Genomic DNA, 20,757 nt, shown 5'->3' on the forward strand with positions numbered 1-20,757 from the left:
GTGATCTCTGTCCTAGTATTCATTTTCTTCCCTGAATAACTGGAAACGTGGGGGCGTGAAATGGATCTTTGTGTTGAAGGTGCCTACTCTTCTGGACTTGATTATTTTGTTGTGTGGCACATTTTTTGCCCATCTGAGGCTGCCTCTGGCATGGACAGTGCAGGATCAGAAATGGGTTCCCCAAACCTGCTGAAAGCATCCAACCTCATGCTCCTATGTGGGGTCCTGTGAACAGCTCCTCCAGTGAGGGGCTCTAGTTATACCTCTTTGTGTTCCCAGTGCCTGGAATCCAGCAGGTGCTCAAGGAATATTTGCTTAAGTAATTAAACAACTGGATAAAGAAAGCACAGGAAGAAAGGTTAGAAAAATTGTTTTTTGCTTACAGCAAACAAGCTCAGAAAGATTTTTTTAGAAAGATTTATTTATATAAAAAAGATTTATTTATTTATTTGAAAGTCAGGGTTCCACAGAGAGAGAAGGAGAGGCAGAGAGAGAGAGAGAGAGAGAGAGAGAGAGAGAGAGGTTTTCCACCCACTGGTTCATTCCCCAATTGGCCATGATGGCTAGAGCTGTACCAATCTGAAGCCAAGAGTAAGGAGCTTCTTCTGGGTCTCCCACATGGGTGCAGGAGCCCAAAGACTTGGGCCATCTTCTACTGTTTCCCAGGCCACAGCAGACAGCTGGATTGGAAGTGGAGCAGTCAGCACTCGAACTGGCGCCCATATGGGATGCTGGCACTGCAGGTGGCAGCTTTACCCACTATGCCACAGCGCTGGCCCCTAGAAGGTGTTTTTTTTTTAAAGATCTATTTATTCATTTGAAAGGTAGAGTGACAGAGAGGAGGGAAGCAGAGAGAGAGAGAGAGAGAGAGAGAGAGAGAAAGGGAGAGATTGATCTTCTATCTGTTTGTTCACTCCCCAAATTGCTGAAACAGCCAGGACTAATTTAGGCCAAAGCCAGTAACCAGGAACCTATCTGGGTCTCCCATATGGGTGGCAGGGATCCAAGTACTTGGGCCATCATGTACTACCTCCCAGGAAACGGGGTTGGATGCACAGGGTAGCTGGGATGTGGGCATCCCAAGCAGTGTCTTCATCTGTTACGCCACAACACCTGCTCGCTAGGAAGATTTTAAGAGCCCAGAAACATGACGTAAGGGCTGGTGCCAGAAGAAATGCACTGGAGCTGCTACGTCCTCAGATTCCCAACCACGGCCCAATCAAACCTGGAGTCTGGTCCTCCTGGAGCTGCCCCTTGGGAACACAGAGCCAGGGCAAATGACTTTTTTTTTTTTTTTTTTTTTTTTTGACAGGCAGAGTGGACAGTGAGAGAGAGAGTGACAGAGAGAAAGGTCTTCCTTTTCCATTGGTTCAACCCCCAAATGGCCGCTACGGCCGGGGCTACGCCGATCTGAAGCCAGGAGCCAGGTGCTTCCTCCTGGTCTCCCATGTGGGTGCAGGGCCCAAGCACTTGGGCCATCCTCCACTGCACTCCCGGACCACAGCAGAGAGCTGGCCTAGAAGAGGGGCAACCGGGACAGAATCCAGCGCCCCGACCGGGACTAGAACCTGGTGTGCGGGCGCCGCAAGGCGGACGATTAGCCTAGTGAGCCATGGCGCCGGCACAAATGACTTTTGATTATGATCTGGGGACACTCCATTAGGATGCCTTAGACTATGGCTTTGCAGTGACCAGCTCAGTGTGTGCACTGGAGACTCTGTCCTCCAGTCTCTTTGGCTGGATGGTGGTGTATGAGGCTGTTGGCTTCCTGGGGAAGCCATCGGAGAGCCAAGTGAAGCTGGCCCTGAGTCTGTTTCCAAGGATCCACGTCTGGATACCCTCTGTTGACGGAAGAAGGACTCTCCTGATGGTGACGGGGATGTACAGACTAAATGGAAAATAAAACCCTGGACTTTCCCCTCTATAAAAACACTCAGGGAAATCTCCTTTTTCCGGTCCCTGGGAAAATCAGGGCCAGGTTTAAGGCTATCCAAGAGGATCTGGCAAACTGTCTTTTGGAATACGTCTGTAAATTCAAGAGTCTTCCTGCAAAGTTGGGATGAAGTAACTGGTAAGGAGAGGAACCCCAGCTTCACCCTTGGCAGTGAGAGGACTTCGGTGGGAGGGAAGACAATGACCTGGAGTGTGAGGATTGCCACTCTAAGGGGATGTGACCCTTGCCCTTAGGAAAACACACACACCACTATGCTTGTAGTTGGGATCTGGGATAAGACCTGGAAGTTCCCGAGTGTCCTTGCGATCCAGCTGGCTGCAGACCCTGTATTGGGGGTGATTGTCAGGCTGTCAGGGTGGTGGTAATTTTGCTGAGTTAAGAATAAGTGCTTTGGCTGGCGCCGCGGCTCACTAGGCTAATCCTCCACTTCGCGGCGCCGGCACACCGGCTTCTAGTTCCGGTCAGGGCACCGGATTCTGTCCCGGTTGCCCCTCTTCCAGCCCAGCTCTCTGCTGTGGCCAGGGAGTACAGTGGAGGATGGCCCAAGTGCTTGGGCCCTGCACCCCATGGGAGACCAGGAGAAGCACCTGGCACCTGGCTCCTGGCTCCTGCCATCGGATCAGCGCGGTGCACCGGTCTCAGTGCGCCTGCCGTAGCGGCCATTGGAGGGTGAACCAACGGCAAAGGAAGACATTTCTCTCTCTGTCTCTCTCTCTCACTGTCCACTCTGCCTGTCAAAAGAAAAAAAAAAGAATAAGTGCTTTTTTTTATATTTGGAGAAAGCAACACAACAATTACTAAAGGAACTAACTAAAGACAGACGGTGCAGAGTGGAGAAGGAAGGAGTTTCCACTCTGGTTGTGTCAGGAGCACAGCAGCCCAACCTGGAAAGGCCTGTTCCCTTCACTAATGAAAAAAGCAAGACCCTGCAGCTTTGCCACTTGATTCGCCGTATTGCTAAACAGTGGCTGACTTCATTGGCTTGAGTCTTTGATTCCCAGGCCTGCTTGCCATTCACATGACCAAGTTGCTGCCTTTTGATAGTGTAGATGGCTTTGGAAGGGAGGCTTGTCAGGTTAGACAGGCAATTAGATGTGGTGTTGATGAAAACAGCCTGTGTGGGTGATGCCTGATTCTTCAAAACCATAATGCTCGTGTCTCTGCTGTTCATTCTGCTATGAGTGCCATCCAAAGGACCTTATTCACTTGTATCATCTAGACCATATTCCAAATTTTGTGTGCAGAAGAATCACTGGGGAGTGTTGTTAAGATACCAGTGCTGCCGGCGCCGTGACTCACTAGGCTAATCCTCCGCCTAGCGGCACCGGCACACGGGGTTCTAGTCCCGGTCGGGGCGCCGGATTCTGTCCCAGTTGCCCCTCTTCCAGGCCAGCTCTCTGCTGTGGCCCGGGAGTGCAGTGGAGGATGGCCCAAATGCTTGGGCCCTGCACCCCATGGGAGACCAGGAGAAGTACCTGGCTCCTGCCATTGGATCAGCGTGGTGCGCCGGCCGCAGCGGCCATTGGAGGATGAACCAACGGCAAAGGAAGACCTTTCTCTCTGTCTCTCTCTCTCACTGTCCACTCTGCCTGTCAAAAAAAAAAAAAAAAAAGATACCAGTGCTGATCCAGTAGGTCTGGAGTATCCTAGGCTGGCGCCGTGACTCACTAGGCTAATCCTCCGCTTGAAGCACCGGCACACCAGATTCTAGTCCTGGTTGGGGCACCGGATCCTGTCCTGGTTGCCCCTCTTCCAGGCCAGCTCTCTGCTGTGGCCCGGGAGTGCAGTGGAGGATGGCCCAAGTGCTTGGGTCCTGCACCCCATGGGAGACCAGGAGAAGCACCTGTCTCCTGGCTTCGGATCAGTGCGGTGCACTGGTCTCAGTGCGCCTGCCGCGGTGGCCATTGGAGGGTGAACCAACGGCAAAGGAAGACCTTTCTCTCTCCATCTCTCTCTCACTGTCCACTCTGCCTGTCAAAAGAAAATAGAGAGGGAGAGAGAGAGAATCCTGACCGTCTTAGTTCTGTAAGACTTCCAGCAATGGTGAGTGCTTGCTGATTGTGGATCACTCTCAGAGCAAAGATCTGAGACACGACAGTCGTTAGTGAGCTGTTAGGAGCTTTCTCCTCATTTCTCAAATGGAATAATAAAAGTAGTTACCCTACAGCACTGTTCTGAAGGTTAGATGCGGTAGTGTTTGCAAGGACCTTGCACAGTCTCCGGGACATTAGAAGTAATCAATAGGTTTTAATTTTCCACCTCTCCCGTTACAAAGAAAAGGGACTGGATGAACTCCATCCCACCACAGAGGTCTTGGAGGACCTCTGCATTTAAAGAGAGGGCACAAGGAAGGAGGGAGTGCTCATGTGGTGGTTGGTAATTCTTCTCGTAGTTTAAATATTTTTATCTTGGTGGCAACAACAAAATAAAACTGGGAAATGTGACAGAAGTTTGCATATAAAGTTAATCTGGTCAGAAGTTTGTTGGAAAAGGAAGGTAAAAATAATATATTGCATTTATACACACATATGTAATTTAAAACTCACAATCTCTGTCATTTTTCAAGTCTGTGTGCATCTTCTCTGTCCGGAGGTGTAGAATAGGCAGTCTGACATAATCCCACAGTTGTAGTCCAGAGCAGATTCTGTTCTTAGCATTGCTTGACATCGTGGGTACCCTGGGAGCTCATGCCACCTCCCCAAACCTCAGTTTCCCCATCTTTAGCACAAGGAGATTGGACAAGATAAAGACAGCCACACTATTGTCATGGACAGCTTTTCTTGTTTGATTCCAGCACTAGACCTTAATGCAGCACCCTGGGCAACTACAGAAGAAAATGAAATTTTTCAAAATTTATTTTTTTAATTTTTTTTTTTTAGTTTTTCACAAGTTCAATATAGTTCATAGATCTGTTCTGAGAATGTAAGGTTAGTCCCTTTCTAACCCCACCCTCCCTTCCTCTCCCATGCTCCCTTCTCCCTTCACTTTTTAAAAAAAGATTTATTTTTTATTTATTTGAAAGGCAGAGTTGCAAACAGAGGAGGACACACACACACAGAGAGACAGAGAGACAGAGAGACAGAGAGATGGACAGAGGGAGAGAGGGGGAAAGGGAGAAAGAGAGAGAAATCTTCCATCTGCTGGTTTACTCGCTCAAATGGCTGCAATGCCCAGGCTAGGCCAGTTTGAAGCCCTGAGCCAGGAGCTTCTTCTGGGTCTTCCACATGGATGCAGGGGTCCCAGGTGCATTAGCAAGGAGATGGATCGGAAGTGGAGTAGCCGGGTCTTGAACCAGCACCTATATGGGATGCCGGTGTCACAGGTGTAGACTTAACCTGCTATGCTACAACATCAGTCCTGCCCTTCACTTTGGAGATAACATTTCTTTAATATACATGGCAGTCAAGCGCTTAATGCTCCAGTAAATGAAGAGTTCAGCAAGTAAAAAGCAAGAAGACTCCAGTTTATCAGAAATATAGGCAAAGGTTATAACACCTTAATCAAATGGAAAAATGACTAACTACTGTTTCTTAGCACTGACCTTCTATTATCTTAAGACTAGCAGGGCTGGTGCTGTTGAACAGTAGGTTAAAGCCCCGGCCTGAAGCACAGGCATCCCATGTGGGTGCTGGTTCGAGTCCCAGCTGCTCCACTTCCGATCCAGCTTCCTGCTAATGCACCTGGAAAAGCAACAGAAGACCCAAGTGCTTGGGCTCCTGCACCCACATGGGAGACCCAGAAGAAGCTTCTGGATCCTGGAAACTCCTGGGTTCTAGGGCTTCAGATTGGCTCAGCTCTGGGCATTTCAGCCATTTAGGAAGTGAATCAGTAAATGGAAGATGTATCTCTTTCTCTGTCTCTACCTCTCTATAATTCTGTCTTTCAAATAAATAAGATAAATCTCTTTTTTTAAAAGACTAGCTAGTGGTGGAATTTCAGGCGTAGAGTTGAAGATGAGCCTTGCTGGATGACTAGAATGCGACATTTGAATTTGGAATGGGAGTACTAGGAGGCATCCAGATGGAGGAGACAGTGTGAGCAAAGGGAATAGCTTAAGGAAAGCCATGGACATTGAAGGAACAGGTCTGACTTGCTCATGTGTAGTGACGTGAGATTCGAGAAGGCACGTTAGACGGAAGACAAGTCATGGTGACTCACCCATTCATTCAGAAAACATCGGCTAAATGCCAGTCACTCAGCAAGGCTTGGGGATTACAGTGCAGGGTGAGAAAGACCAGATTCTCCGCTTATTAACTTAGCATCTTCGTGGAGGTACTGAACAAACATATTAAATGGCTGCTTGTGGGAAATACTGAGAAGGAAACAACATTTGAGATAGAAAATAACATGGAGAAGAATTTCAGCCAAGGCACCCAAGGGAACACTGTCTCAGAAGGAGTGAGAGTGAGCATGCTATATGGAGGGCTGGCTGAGAAGCATCCAGCGGCAGGGACCAGCAAATTCAGGGACTGTGAAAGGGGGGAGTTCTCAGTGGGTTCCCAGAGCTATTGTCAGGGCAACTAGAAGGCCATGGACAGGCTGGGGATCTAGTGACTTGAGTCGAAGTCAGAGAAGCAGGCAGGGACCAGATCCCACAGGATGTTTTAAAGTGTGACATTTTTCCAGGTGCAATGAGAAGCCATCAGGAAAATGATAAGATGCAATTTGCATTTAAAATCATCCCTCAGGCTGCTGCACAGAGAATTAATTAAAGGGAAGCAGGAGGGAAAGCAGAGAGAGCAGTTAGGATGCTGCTTCAGAGGCTAAGTCAGATAAGGGATGGTGGTGGCTTGCATAAGGGTGATGCCCATAGAGACCAGAAGAGAGGCAGATGTGAACCTCCGTTTCAGAGCAGAGTGAACAGAACTTCTAAGGGTCTGGATGTGTGTTCGAGTGTGGGTGAGGGAGTGAGAGGGAATCATCCAGTGTCTGACGTGAGTAGCTTGGAAGAGGGTGGTTTCTGGTGTGTGTGTGTATGTGTGTGTGTGTGTGTGTGTATGTGTGTGTGTGTGAGAGAGAGAGAGAGAGAGAGAGAAAGGGAGGGGATTCAGTGTGCTGTTTCCACCATGTCCCATCTGGAAAGCTACTGACATCCAAATGAAGATGTCCAGAAGGCAGTCTGATCCACTTTCTGAAGACTGGTCTGTATGAGTGATACAAATCCAGCTATCATGGAGTGGGAACCGTAGAGAATGCTACTGAGAGGTCACACGGGAGGAAACCAGCAACTGTGCATTGGGTTTGGTGGTCTTGAGACCCTGGGAGATGTGGGCCAGTGTAGTTACAGTGAATTGTGTGGCACCGGCATAGAAAAGACACAGCAAATGCTAGCGTTTTGCAAGGTGGTGGTAATAGAAGAGGGAGACTCAAGGGTGTTGGGTTTGTTTGCAGGAGTGATTCTAAAGGACAATGGAATCTAACTGACGTAAGGAAGGATGTAAAGACAGGATGTGGCTGCTGGATGGTGGACATGTGGTAGCATTGATGGCTTAGCGGTCAAGATAAGGGGCAAGGAATGTGGGCTTGATGGGGTACTAGAGCAAGTGAGCTGGAAGGACAGGAAGTGGAGGTCAAAGACAAGGAATTGGGCACACAGATTTCCGGCAGTGTCATGGTCTATGGTGTAGCCATTGAGAGGTGGTTGCAGTGAAATGAGGCAAAAGGTTGCTGGGGTGGGAAGCATCAAGGAAGTTGACCAAGAGGCTGGGTGAGTTGTATAAATAAATACTGAGTCCTGAGAATCGCTGTAGAAAGAGAGCAGAGGATATGATTATAACCAGGAGCTAAAGTCTGCAGTGATTAAGGGGGATTGGCTAGAACGTGGGTAGAATGACCCCAGGGAGGAGGAGAGCAAAGGTATAAAGTAGTTTAAATATGGGGCTGTGGTCAGTCCACATAATGCCTTTGTGTATTTAGAAAAAATATCTTTCCTCTTATAGAAACAGTCCCTCCCCATGATGGTTGGGGGATGTGGGCTGGATTTTATTCACCCCCTCTAGGTGAGCATCCTTGGGCAGGACACAACTTACTTGCACAATCCATGTCTAGGTGCCTTGGTTGAATGGCATAGGCACCAAAGGAGAAATAGCCTGAGAGAGGCAATGGGGGAGCCAAGATCAACGCTCTAATTTTACAGACAGAGAAACCGAGGCCCAAACAACAGAAGTAACTCAGACATGAGGGATTTGGGTTCAGAACTGGAATCGACTGTCAGTGCTCTCTGCTATACTCCATCATGAACGTAATGATTTAGCAAACACTCCAAATTTGCAAATTCAAAAATATGTTGTCCCTCAAAGTCTTTCTGTGGGAGGTGACAGACTTCTTTCTAACGATGCTGCCATTGTTCCTATCGTTTCTGGAAACTCCTTCGGAGAAATGATCTTCAGAGTCAGCCGCTGAGTCACACAGACAGCCCACGACGGCTCTGTCGAGATTCCTTTAGTGTACAAGGTGAGGACTCTCCTTTTCTTTGCCAAGTGCAAGGTCTGAGTCTAGGACGCAACCTGGGAACAAGCACTCTGGTGGTCTGTCTTTGATTTCAGTGTGTATTTATCTCCTGCTCTGTGTATTCCAGGCCCATGAAATCCCCAGTGCAGGTGGGGGACAGGTCCGATCAGGTTCTGCTTTGCTAGCCTGGCAGGCATGAGGTTTGCATTCTTTGGGCATTTTCAGTGCAAACAACAGACCCTTCTACAGCTACTCAGGCAGAAAGTGAATTTGATCGAAGATATTAGGTAGCACGCAGAATCTCTGGAGAACTGGGCTTCAGGAAGGAGCCATCCTTAAATTTTCAGAAATCCTACCTGGGGCTGGACCCTGAGAACTTCCACTGCCGCTCTCTCAGACCTCAAACTTTCTCTGCTAGCCTCTTTCTTCAGCCAAGAAAATAGGTACCCATAGCTCCTGGATCCCTGGTGGTTCTTTCACATGTATGTGAGTGGCGGAGTCCAGGTTTCATGCTATGAGTGGCAAAGGAGCCTGGGCAAGTGCATTCTAAGGCCTGAGTTGAAGAGTGGTGCCCAGATTGTGGGAAGATTCCCAGATATATGCAGTCTGTTGAGGGAAAAGTTCGTTTCTTCAAGGCCTTGACACTGATGGTCAAGGTCAAATCCTCCTGCTAGCCAACCTGTGTCTGTGGAAACAGCAGAGAGGTTCTAACTTGGCAATGCTCTCCTCAATGCTCCAGACTCCCTTCCCTCCAGCCTCTATAATAAACAGAAAGCTGCCCCGGTGTCCTGCTGTGCAGGCCAAGAAGGATCCATACGATATTTATTAAGGACTTAACGGGTGTCAGGGACTGAATCTGGGCCTGAGCCTAGGGGGCTGGGATGTTTCTGAGATGGCTAAAATAGGGACTTTGTTTACTAGAAACCCAGTCTACTGTGGGAGACAGGCAGGCTCAGATCCATGTGTCAACGAAGTTTGAAGAGTAGAAGAAAAGGATTTTGGGAATTTTCAGCTCTGGGGGCATAGCCTGGGCCTTGTAAATAGTTGCAAGGTGTGTGTGTGGGGGAGACCTACTGGGGGCAGGTGTTCGGCACAGTGGCCAAGACACTGCCTGGGATTCCCACATTCCATAGTGAATGGAGTGCCTGGTTTAAGTGTTGGCTCCTCGGCTTCCAACCCATCTTCCCACTGAGGCACACCCTGGCAAGCAGCAGGTATTGGCTCGAGTGCTTGGGTTCCTGCCACCCATATGGGAGATCCAGGCTCCTGGCTTTGGTCTGGCTCAGCTCTGGCTGTTTATGGGCATTTGGGGAGTGAATCAGAGGCTGGAAAAATCTCTCTGTGTGTCTCTGTGTCTTTCAGATAACAAGAGGGAAAAACAAAAAGATTTAATCAGTGTTGTGACTTGAAGGATCAAGTAGTATAAAGTATGTGGAGTAACTAGCACCTGGCACACAGTAGGCACTCAGTAACTGTTGAACACTCCCACACCCCTCCTCTCTTCCATTTAATATGAAGTATGATGGGACCACAGAGAAGGTGGTGGTTCATTCTGCCTAATGGATTAAAGCCTGCCTGCTAGTGACGATGGGAGTCTTCAGGCAGAGGGTGAAGGAGATGCTTCATACAGTAGAAAGTGTGATCAAAGCCACGAAATGCAATGCTTGGTGAATGGTGACTGGCGGGTCTGATTGGAGCTGTGCGAGAGGGCGAGGAGCCTGGCAGGAGACTGGGGGAGAATTAAGAGCCCTGTGAGCCATGCTGAGGTCTGGCTGTTACCAGTCACCTGTCATCAATGCCAGGCATCTGGGAAAGGCCAGAGCAGCTGCTTCTCGGTTGGTGACATTGTCTTTTATTTGGAACTTCCTAGACTTCAGAGCTCCCCATACCTCTGCTGCTTTGAGGGATAAGGATGGAAGGGACGGACTGTTTCTCCGGCTCCTAACTAGCCTGGAGCTATGTACAATTGATATTGTAGAGAGCTTCTGAATAGCATCACCATTTCAGACAAGAACCATGATAATACTCTTAGAGCCAGTGCATGTGCCAAAATTCAAAGCCAGGTTCACCTGACTGTAAAATCTGTGCTGGCTCTACCATGCCATGCCTCAGAGTCCTAGGAGAGTATTTGTAATTGACCATGAACTTGTGACATGAAAACTTTCTATCTATATGCTTATGCATATCTTTTCATACCTCTCTTTATATCATATCAAGTCTATATCTATCTGTTCATATGTCTGTATATGCATCCATCCATTTATTTAAGGGGTTGGCAGAAATTTACCCAGTATCTAAAATCTCTTGCCTTCTTTTCCTCAGATCTCTGGGAAGTCAAATGCATTCCTCTTTTTGAATGGGAAGCTGCAATGTGTCTACCCACTGTCATCAAAAGTTTTCTAGATGGCTGGCCGGTGCCGTGGCTCAGTAGGCTAGTCCTCTGCCTTGCAGCACCGGCACCCGGGTTATAGTCCCGGTCAGGGCACTGGATTCTGTCCCAGTTGCCCCTCTTCCAGGCCAGCTCTCTGCTGTGGCCAGGGAGTGCAGTGGAGGATGGCCCAAGTGCTTGGGCCCTGCACCCGCATGGAAGACCAGGAGAAGCACCTGGCTCCTGCCTTCGGATAGGCGCAGTGCGCCATTGGAGGGTGAACCAACAGCAAAGGAAGACCTTTCTCTCTGTCTCTCTCTCCCACTGTCCACTCTGCCTGTCAAAAAAAAGTTTTCTAGATGGGCGGAGTAGGTAAAGCCACTGCCTTCTATGCTGGCATCCTATATGGCTGCTGGTTCACGTCCTGGCTGCTCTGCTCCCATCCAGCTCCCTGCTAATGTGCTTGGAAAAGTAGCAAAAGATGGCCCAAGTTCTTAGGCCCCTGTACCCATGTGGGAGACCTGGAAGAAACTCCTGGCTCCTGGCTTCAGCTGGTCCAGCCCCAACCATTGTGGCCACTTGGAGAGTGAACCAGTGGATGGAAGATTCTCTCTCTCTCTTACTCTGTGTCTTCTCTCTCTGTAACTCTACCATTCAAATAAATAAATAAGTCTTTTGAAAACAAAGTGATCTAGGAGTGATAGTGTCCTGCTCGACATCTCAGTCATGCACAGAGCCAGAGCTGGCCCCAAGACAAGGAAGTTTTGAGAGCCAACTCCCAGGGAGATAGAGATTCCTCAAACTTCAGCTTCCCTCTGCAGCTCCCTATTATCCTTCAGCAGTGCCAGGGGTCCCTCCGTGTTCTAGTCTGTTGCACTGTGGTGTGGTGAGATGCATACAGCTCTGGGCTTGCAGAGGGCCCCGGTTAACATGTCAGCTCTGTCTTCACCACTTGGTGGGGTCTTGGATGAGTTACAGAAAGTTGCTGCACGTCCATTATTGTCCAAGTAGGGCTGGTGCTTGGACCTGCTTATGGGCTCCTGTGAGAATCAGATGAGATGGCTATAAAAGTCTGGGCATACAGAAGCTTATCAGCTCTCTTCTGTAAATTTTTTCTTTCTTGGGTGAAAAATGCAGTAATTCATAATACTAGATAGCTCTTTTGTTAATAATTCTCAGTTTTGAAAAGACAGAAGGAATTAGATTGTATGGGGGGTGTTTAGACTGTAAAGGCACTTGGCCATGGCAGTGAAGACTTGTGTTGGATTAAGGGTAGAAGAAGGGAATAAAGAGCAAATAAACAGAACCTACTAGAAGCGAAGTTCAGTGACTTCAAGATTAATTCAGAATGCAGGCTCAGGACTGCCTGTGAAAGTGCAGCCGGTGGACCTGGGTGGGCCCTTTTGATGATAGCTGTGTCCGTAAAAGGTTGAGTGAAATCTTCATTGAGCCATAAATACATTCTGGGCTCCAAACAGAACCTTTCCTTAAAGGGCAAAATGCTCTGGAGTAGAGAGGTGGCTTTATTTGGGTTTCCCTGAGATGGGCGGCAGCCCACGTAAGACTCTTGGCAGGAAGCTGCCCTGGTGGCTTGTGGCCAGGCCGGGGTAGACCTCTGACCTCCCCTCTGGCCCTCAGGAACTCCTGCTTCCCTGGCTGGGAGGAGCAAGGTGGTAGGGAGGAGGGGAAGGCCCAGGGAAAAGCAATGGGGATTTCTGGAAAAATAATTGACAGCCAGGGAGCCAAGGTGAGTGGGAGTAGCTACACTTGAGCTGCAACTCCTGGTGGATGTGTTGGCATTTGCCCTCCTGTGTGCTGGTAATCTCGAAGTCATCTAGTAATGAAGACAGTAGGGTCTTATCCCCCCGCCCTTTTTTTTACAGGCAGAATGGACAGTGGGAGAGAGAGAGAGACAGAGAGAAAGGTCTTCCTTTGTCGTTGGTTCACCCTCCAATGGCCGCCGCAGCAGGCGCACCGCACTGATCCGAAGGCAGGAGCCAGGTGCTTCTCCTGGTCTCCCATGGGGTGCAGGGCCCAGGCACTTGGGCCATCCTCCACTGCACTCCCTGGCCACAGCAGAGAGCTGGCCTGGAAGAGGGGCAACTGGGACAGAATCCGGCGCCCCGACTGGGACTAGAACCTGGTGTGCCGGCGCCGCTAGGTGGAGAATTAGCCTACTGAGCAGGGGCGCCAGCCTTCTCTTCCCATTTTGCTTTAAGTAGCAAAGACCCAGAGAGGGGAAGTGGGCCAATTGCTGGTTCTGAACTTGTTTTTGCCACCTTTCAGTGCTCTGCTGTATTTTTTTTTTTTTTTGTGGTCAAATTATTCTAGACTCAGATGGGATTGCTAATATTATTGACGGCAACAGCAGCAAAGTTCGAGTCCCTTCTGAACTAGATACTTCCTGGTGGGCTAGACTGTTTCGTAGGTTTTAACGTGCGACGTGTAGGTGCTATCGTGATCAGCCTCATTTTACAGACTAGAAAATAGAGGCTCAGGAAGGATGAAATAACCAGTCAAATGTCAATGAGGGATAGCTGGGAACTGAACGTGGGAGGAGGGGACCCAGGGCCTAAGGTTTCTCCACCGCAAGATGCTGTTGGTGGTTGGCAGTAGCTGTGTTTACTCATCCCCTTGTCACTGGCAAGGGTTGGTATGTAGGGGTCAGTGACTTATTTTTATGGGTCTGGTGTCGTGGTGCAGCTCATCATAAGCTAACACCTATGATGCTGGTACCCCATAGCAGAGCATCAGTTCCAGTCCTGACTGCTCTGTTTCCAGTCCAGCTCCCTGCTAATGTGCCTTGGGAAGGCAGTGGAAGATGACCCAGGTACCTGGGCCCCTGTCACTCATGTAGGAGACCTGGATGGAGTTCCTGGCTCCAGGCTTCATTCTGGCCCAGCCCTGGCTATTAAGGCTATTTAAGGAATGAACCAGTAGATGGAAGATACTTTCTCTCTCTCTCTCCTTTGCTCTGTGTCACTCTGCCTTTCCAATAAGTAAAACAAACCTTTAAAAATTGTTTGCATGGCTGGCACCACGGCTCACTAGGTTAATCCTCTGCCTTGCGGCGCCGGCACACTGGGTTCTAGTCCCGGTCGGGGCGCTGGATTCTGTCCCGGTTGCCCCTCTTCCAGGCCAGCTCTCTGCTGTGGCCCGGGAGTGCAGTGGAGGATGGCCCAAGTACTTGGGCCCTGCACCCCATGGGAGACCAGGAGAAGCACCTGGCTCCTGCCTTCGGATCAGTGCGGTACGCTGGCCGCAGTGTGCCGGCCGCGGCAGCCATTAGAGGGTGAACCAACGGCAAAGGAAGACCTTTCTCTCTGTCTCTCTCTCTCTCACTGTCCACTCTGCCTGTCAAAAAAATTGTTTGCATGCAAATTCTCATAAAATTATTATTTTTAATTTTACAGTTCTGCTTGGGTCTTGGTGCTGAGAATACATGTTAGGCATCCAAAATTGATTGGTTCAAAATTAATTTTTGCAGGTAAGGAGAGACTGACTTAGAGAAAGTAGACATTAATATGCATGTATAAGACCTATCACCTCCTTGGGGATAAATAATGTGGCAAGAGAGATCAGGATTATAATGTATTGCTCCATATCCCTCCAGCACACTGAAGAGAAGTAACATGTATTGAACATGCATGTGTTAGATATTTTACTATCTGTTATTTCATCCATCACTGCACTTCTCTTGGGAAAGGAAACCTTGTACTGATGTCCATTTTCCAGATTAAATGCAGAGTTTGCCTTTTATTTTTAAAAAGATTTATTTATTTGAAAGGCAGAGTGACATAAAGAAAGATGTGTTCCATCCATTGATTCACTGTACAATTGGCCACAACAGGCAGGGCTGGGCCAGCCTGAAGTCAGGAGCCTGGAGCTCCATCTGGGTCACCCATGTGGGTGGCAGGGGCCCAAACCCTTGGGCTGCTTTTCCAGGTGCATTAGTAAGGATGCTGGATAGGAAATGGAGCAGCTGGGACTCGAACTGGCACTCATATGGGATGCTGGCTTTGCAGGCAGCAGCTTAACCCACGGCACCACCACAGCAGCAGACCCCAGAGTTTAAGTTTTCCAGGACAACATTTGCAGGAAAGAGTGAGGTTAGAACCCCAGGAGACTCAGCACCCCAAGCCCACTCTGTCACATTGCTTCTCAGGGGTTGGGTAAATGATTTAGTGTACCTTGCATGCTGGGGTGAGACCCTGGCAGAGGAGACTGTGGGGGGTGTCTCATTTACATTTCCCCTGAAGAAGGGAGTTAATGCAAAGTAGAGGGTAGGGGTGAACTCACAAGGACTTTGGGTGAGTCCAACATAAGTCACTGAATCAAGAGACTTGGACCAGTGGGCCTCTGTGTTTACCCACCAAGGACCCTGCCTAGATTACTTCATTTAACAAAGCAACTGAAAAACGACAGAACTGCCCACCCTTATTCTGGAGTGCCCTGTAACAGCCAATGAGCTCCATCTGGAAGGTTCTTGCCCATTCCAAAACAGAGGCTGGACCCATCGGTCCCCCTGTGCTGCCCTGGCTTGCTGAGCAACCACAGAACTTCTTGAAATATTCCTAGGACTTGGAGGACACCCCCACCCCCAGCCTGAATACACACCCAGGTCTCTGCTCTCCAAGCTGGGAACCTTCAAGGTGGGGAATGAAGGACTTCTCTCCGGCTCTCACTCATCACTTGTCCACTGTCTGTTGTCTCTCTGAGCAAGATTGATGGCCTCTGCTAGGTCGTGGGGGAGAAACTACAGAGGTGTTTGCTTCCCGTCTGCAGCATCTGAATCTCTCCTGTCATCAGCATTTAAAGAGGCAAGAAGCACATTTTTCAGTCTGAGGGTCCTGGGGTCAGAGGACCTGTGGGACTGGGGGTCCCAGGGGAGCAGCAGTTTTGGGAGGTCACCAGAGGGTTTTCCATCCGGGAAGGGACAGAGGCTGCTCTAAGTGTATGTAGGGTGATGTAGGGAGGTTTGTTTTCTTAGTGGACTGAGCTCAGCTATTCTGGGGAAGATGGGGCTGGTGAGTGAGTGTGTGTGTGTGTGTGAGAGAGAGAGAGAGAGACTGTGTATGTGTGAGAGTGTATGTGGAGCTGCATATTTGTATGTGAATGTGCATGTGTAAGCGTGTACAACTGAGCATGTGTGCAGGAGCACATACGGGGGAATAGATATGTATTCATGTGTGCATAAATATGAATATATTATGTGTATTTGTGTGTGAATTTGTAGGTATACATTTGTGGCTGTGTGAGTAAGTGTAGGCATGTATGTGAGCATACATATTATGTATACATTTGCATGTGAATGTGTATGTGTGCATTTGTGATTTGTAAGCATGCATGTGTGAACATGTATGTGAGCATATGTGTTAGGTAGCCATGTGTGTGAGTGTATGTACTGTGTATGTGTGTATTTGTGTGTGTCTGTGTGAGCGCGTCTGTGAACATGTCTGTGAGCATTTGTGTTATGTATTTGTGTGTGTGAGTGTATCAGTGTGTGTCTGTGTATGGGTGTATTTGTGTGTGACTATGTGAGGGTGTCTGTGTGGACATGTATGTGAGCATACATGTTATGTATTTAGGTGTGTGTGTTCCTTGAGAGCTGCAAACCAGGGTTTAGCCTTAACCCAGCAGAGCCCCTTTGAAGTGGAAATCAGAAAGCTCAGGCCTTCCTTCCCTACAAAGCTGACTGACAGCAGGGTGGCAGTTACAGTTACGGCTGTTAGGGGCCATTTTCCCACTTTCATAGCATCTCCTCCCACCCAAACGGTGGCACAAATAATGTTTTTGTGAGAGACCCCCGCTGCGGGGCCTCTCTGGTTTCCATGGATACCATAAGGACCACTTGATGATGGGAGGGGCAGTGAGAAGGAGGAAAGGCAGAGGGGCAGAGAGAGCCTGGAAGCTCCAGCCTGAGGGTGGAGGCTTCATCTCCAGACAAAGGGGACGAACAAAGGCTCGAGGGGGCAGGGGAAGGGAGGTGTCGCCAGGGATGAGATTTATTGGCCTTGTCTGTGTTTGTTGCTCATGGAGTAAGGAAACTGCAGGGCCTAGGGGAGAGGGCTGAAGAGGGATGGTGAGCTGCGTCCTGAGGCCTGAGGGTGATTCGAAGACCAGGACAAAGAAGCTGGGGAAGAGCTGGCTCCTTGCCCTGGGTCCAGGAGGGTAAACTTCATACTCCCGGGCCCACCATTCAAGGCTTTTTCAGTGTCTGTCTGCACTAGCGCTGTCTGCCTTCCTACATGTCATCCCTAGACCAGTGCTGGCCTTGGGGGCAGCCACCTTATTTCTTATTTCTGTCTGCACCTCCAGTGCTTGGCCCATAGCTGAGCTGTGTACGTGGTAAAATGTTCATGCTAACCCCAGCACCCAGGCCTCTGCACTGCCTGAGCTCCCGGCCTGGAAGGCTCTGACCCTTCCCTCTTCCTGTACAAGTCCTATCCTTACACCTCCATGGCGCTTTCCCACCCCACGTTCATAACCGAGTGCTTAAAAAAGATGGATATTATCAGTGTTACTTTCTTGGCTTGCAGGTGAATATTAACATCCGGCTTCTCTGTCCACTTACATCTGTGTAATCACGGATTAATTAACGAGTCACGGTCTATGTGTTTTTAAAATGCAGACCCTCCTGTTGTATGGGGCCTGGACTTTTTATTAATTATAATACTTATCAATAATTCAGTTCCTAATTATGAGTGCTTCACGTGCAAAAAGTATCAGTGGAAGTAAAATGGAAAAACACCCAATCTGACGGTGAAAGTTGCCTCTGCATCTATTCCTTGTGAATATGAGCAGGATATCTGAGCTCTCTGAATCTCAGCCTTTTCCTCTGGAAAATGGGAATTGTGATAATCTTGTTGGTTAGATTCGTCAGAACTCTGCCTTGAAAGCTGACAGGTGCCCTGGGGATGTGAGTTAGTGTCACTGTTGTTTGAGTGTAGGGGAAATGACTTACTAATTTTATGGCCTCTGTCTGTCTCACCCCATTCAGTACGGGTGCTCAGCCACCACCCAGACACCAATCCAGGGCAGGTGTTTTGTTCAGCTGATAAGAAACTTCTTGGGACACCCATATCCCATACTGGAGTGCTAGGTTTGAGTCCCAGCTCTGTTCGAATTCCAGCTCTCTGCTAATGTGCACCTTCGAGGCAACAGGTGAAGGCTCAAGGACTTGGTTCTCTGCTACCATCAAGGAGGGAGGCCCTGATTGAGTTCCTGGCTCCTGACTTTGGCCTGGCCTCTCTGGGCTATTGTGGGCATTTAGGGAGTGAATCAGTGAATGATAGATGTCTTCTCTCTGCCTGTCACTGTCTCTCTTTGCCTTTCAAATAAATAAATGAAATTAAGAAAAAAAAGCAACATACATGGATTGGTGGGCTGAGTTGACCTCAAGGTTTGTAGTGAAAGTGATGCTGGCAGAGTTGGCTGAGCTTAGGTGGGGGATCCACTACTAAACTGTGTGGTCCCCTAGGATATTTGGGAGATTTTTTTTGGGCGAGAAATCCATAGGGATCAGAGGTCATGGCTTAGGGCACTATAATGATTAAGAGAAAATGTAGGGGGAAAAGGCAATACTAAGAAATCCTACAGAATAAGCCAGGGACACTCAGACTTTAAAATACACAGGTTTCTGCCACCTGCCAGTCACTTTCATTTCTTGATCACCCTCTGGCCTTATTTTCACAAGTACTTTGTCAAGCGAGTGTCATTGTCCCCATTTTAAGGATGAAGTGACAAGGCTCCAGATGCCCTGACCCAGGATCCTCTACAGCGTCATGACCCTGGGCTGGGGTCTTCAGGCCCCATTACCCTAATGGAGCCAAAGTAAGAGAACCTCCTGGAAAACACCACTGAGTGGTCCCAGGGGAGAGAAAACCAATAGGTGTGTTGATGGCGAGAAAACATTTGCTTGAAATCACAGCTTGTCACCCAGGAGCAAGTTCACACCCGGGAGAAAATCCCAGAAAGTGTCCTGGGTCGCTGCCCGGTGGTCTGCTCCCTGCACCCCCTGCCTGTCTGTCCACTTAACTCCCAAGCATCCATCATCGCGGGGCATGGGGTGGGGTGACATGGAGGCGGGGAGTTTGGAGGGAGGGAGAAGGGAAAATCCACAGTGATCACCAGCAGCTGGCCTCCCTGGCCCCTCCTCTCCCCCAAGGCCTCCAGGCTCCACAGGGCAGAGGGCGCCTGACGGGGAGTCATCGGTCAGGACATGCCCACCAGCTGCCGGGTGACCTCAGAGGCTGTTGAATGGCCAGCAACACAATGGCAGTCACAACCTCTGCCCTGTCTGCCCCGTTGGAGGATGGAGTTTATTCCGAAGAGGAAAACGTCTTTAAAATAGAAGTCAACCTCCTCCGCCTGCCTCTTGCTTTTCCTGCAACTTCAAGGCTCTTGCTGGAAGCCTGGGGATGGGTGTTTTTCTTCTTCAGTTGAGCCAAGAAAGGGGCCAGGTGGGAAATTTACCAAACAGAGCAGACCACTGGGGCCAGGTGTTGTCTTAGAGCCCATTGAGACGTTGTCATTCCCAAGAATATGTCTCAGACAGCCCCTCACCCTGTTGGTGCAGCAGGGAGGACCCCTCCCCACTTCCTTTCATGCTTTAGTACCTGGCTGTTACTCAGGAGACAGTGTGCACTCCCAGGTCTAAGGCTCCTTGGTCCAATATGGCAGTCATTAGCCATGCGTGGCTATGCCGATTCAGATGTGTATCTTTAAAATTAAATAAAATTGAGATTTTGGTTCCTCAGTGGTAATGGCCACATTCCAAATGCTCACTAGCCACCTGTGGCTAACATCTACCCCACCCAGACATTTCTATCACTGCAGGAAGTTCTGGGTAGCACAGGCCCACAAGCTATGGTTCCATACCTTGGCCACATGAGGGAATTACCTGGCAGTTTATAAAAAGTCTTTGTGCCTGGCTGGGTTCATGTCAGTGGATCTGGGGTGGGGTGTGATGCTGGGTATTTTCAGAAGTTCTCCCGAGGGATTCTGAGCCACCTTATTTCTTATTTCTGTCTGCACCTCCAGTGCTTGGCCCATAGCTGAGCTGTGTACGTGGTAAAATGTTCATGCTAACCCCAGCACCCAAGCCTCTGCACTGCCTGAGCTCCCGGCCTAGAAGGCTCTGACCCTTCCCTCTTCCTGTACAAGTCCTATCCTTACACCTCCATGGCGCTTTCCCACCCACGTTCATAACCGAGTGCTTAAAAAAGATGGATATTATCAGTGTTACTTTCTTGGATAAAAAATTCTTGGATAATAAAAAATTTCTTGGATAATAAAAATTCTGGATTTTTAGCCAGCACTGACCTACTGCTTCCCAAACTCATAAAGATTGTGTAGGATTGTGAAACAAACAAACAAAGCCAAAGCAGATTCTCTGGGAACTTGCTTAAGGTTCCTGATTCAACAGGTCTGGGGTCGATCTCAGGTATCTGTTTTTGTTGATTATGTCCAATAATTCTTACAGGCAAGCAAGTTTGGGAAAAAACTGATGTAGGCTAAAGACGGAAAGAACCAGGCACCTGCTTGGTCAGGCATTGTTCTGGAGGCTCCGTTGGCCACAACATCCCACAAGCTGAGCTTTATCTGTATTTAAGTTATAGGTAAGAAAAACAGAAATTCAAAAATGGTGAAGTCTTTGCCTTGCGACTGTTAAGTGTAGGCACCAATCTTTGGAACTGGGCTGAGTGTTTTTTAAAAATTAATTAACTTATTTGAAAGTCAGAGATACAGAGAGGAGGGAGGGAGGGAGGGAGGAAGGGAGGGAGAGAGAGAGATAGGAGAGAGGAGAGAGAGAGAGAAAGAGAGAGAGAGAGAGAGAGAGAGAGAGAGAGAGAGAGAATCTTCCACCCACTGGTTCATTCCCCAAATGGCTGCAACAATGCAAGCAGTAAAAATAGTTACATCAATTTTTAATAAAAACAGTAAAGAGTAAGCAGAATAATAACAGGAATAATGATACTTCGTA

This window comes from Oryctolagus cuniculus, chromosome 1, assembly GCF_964237555.1.
Source record: "Oryctolagus cuniculus chromosome 1, mOryCun1.1, whole genome shotgun sequence".
NCBI lineage: Eukaryota > Metazoa > Chordata > Mammalia > Lagomorpha > Leporidae > Oryctolagus > Oryctolagus cuniculus.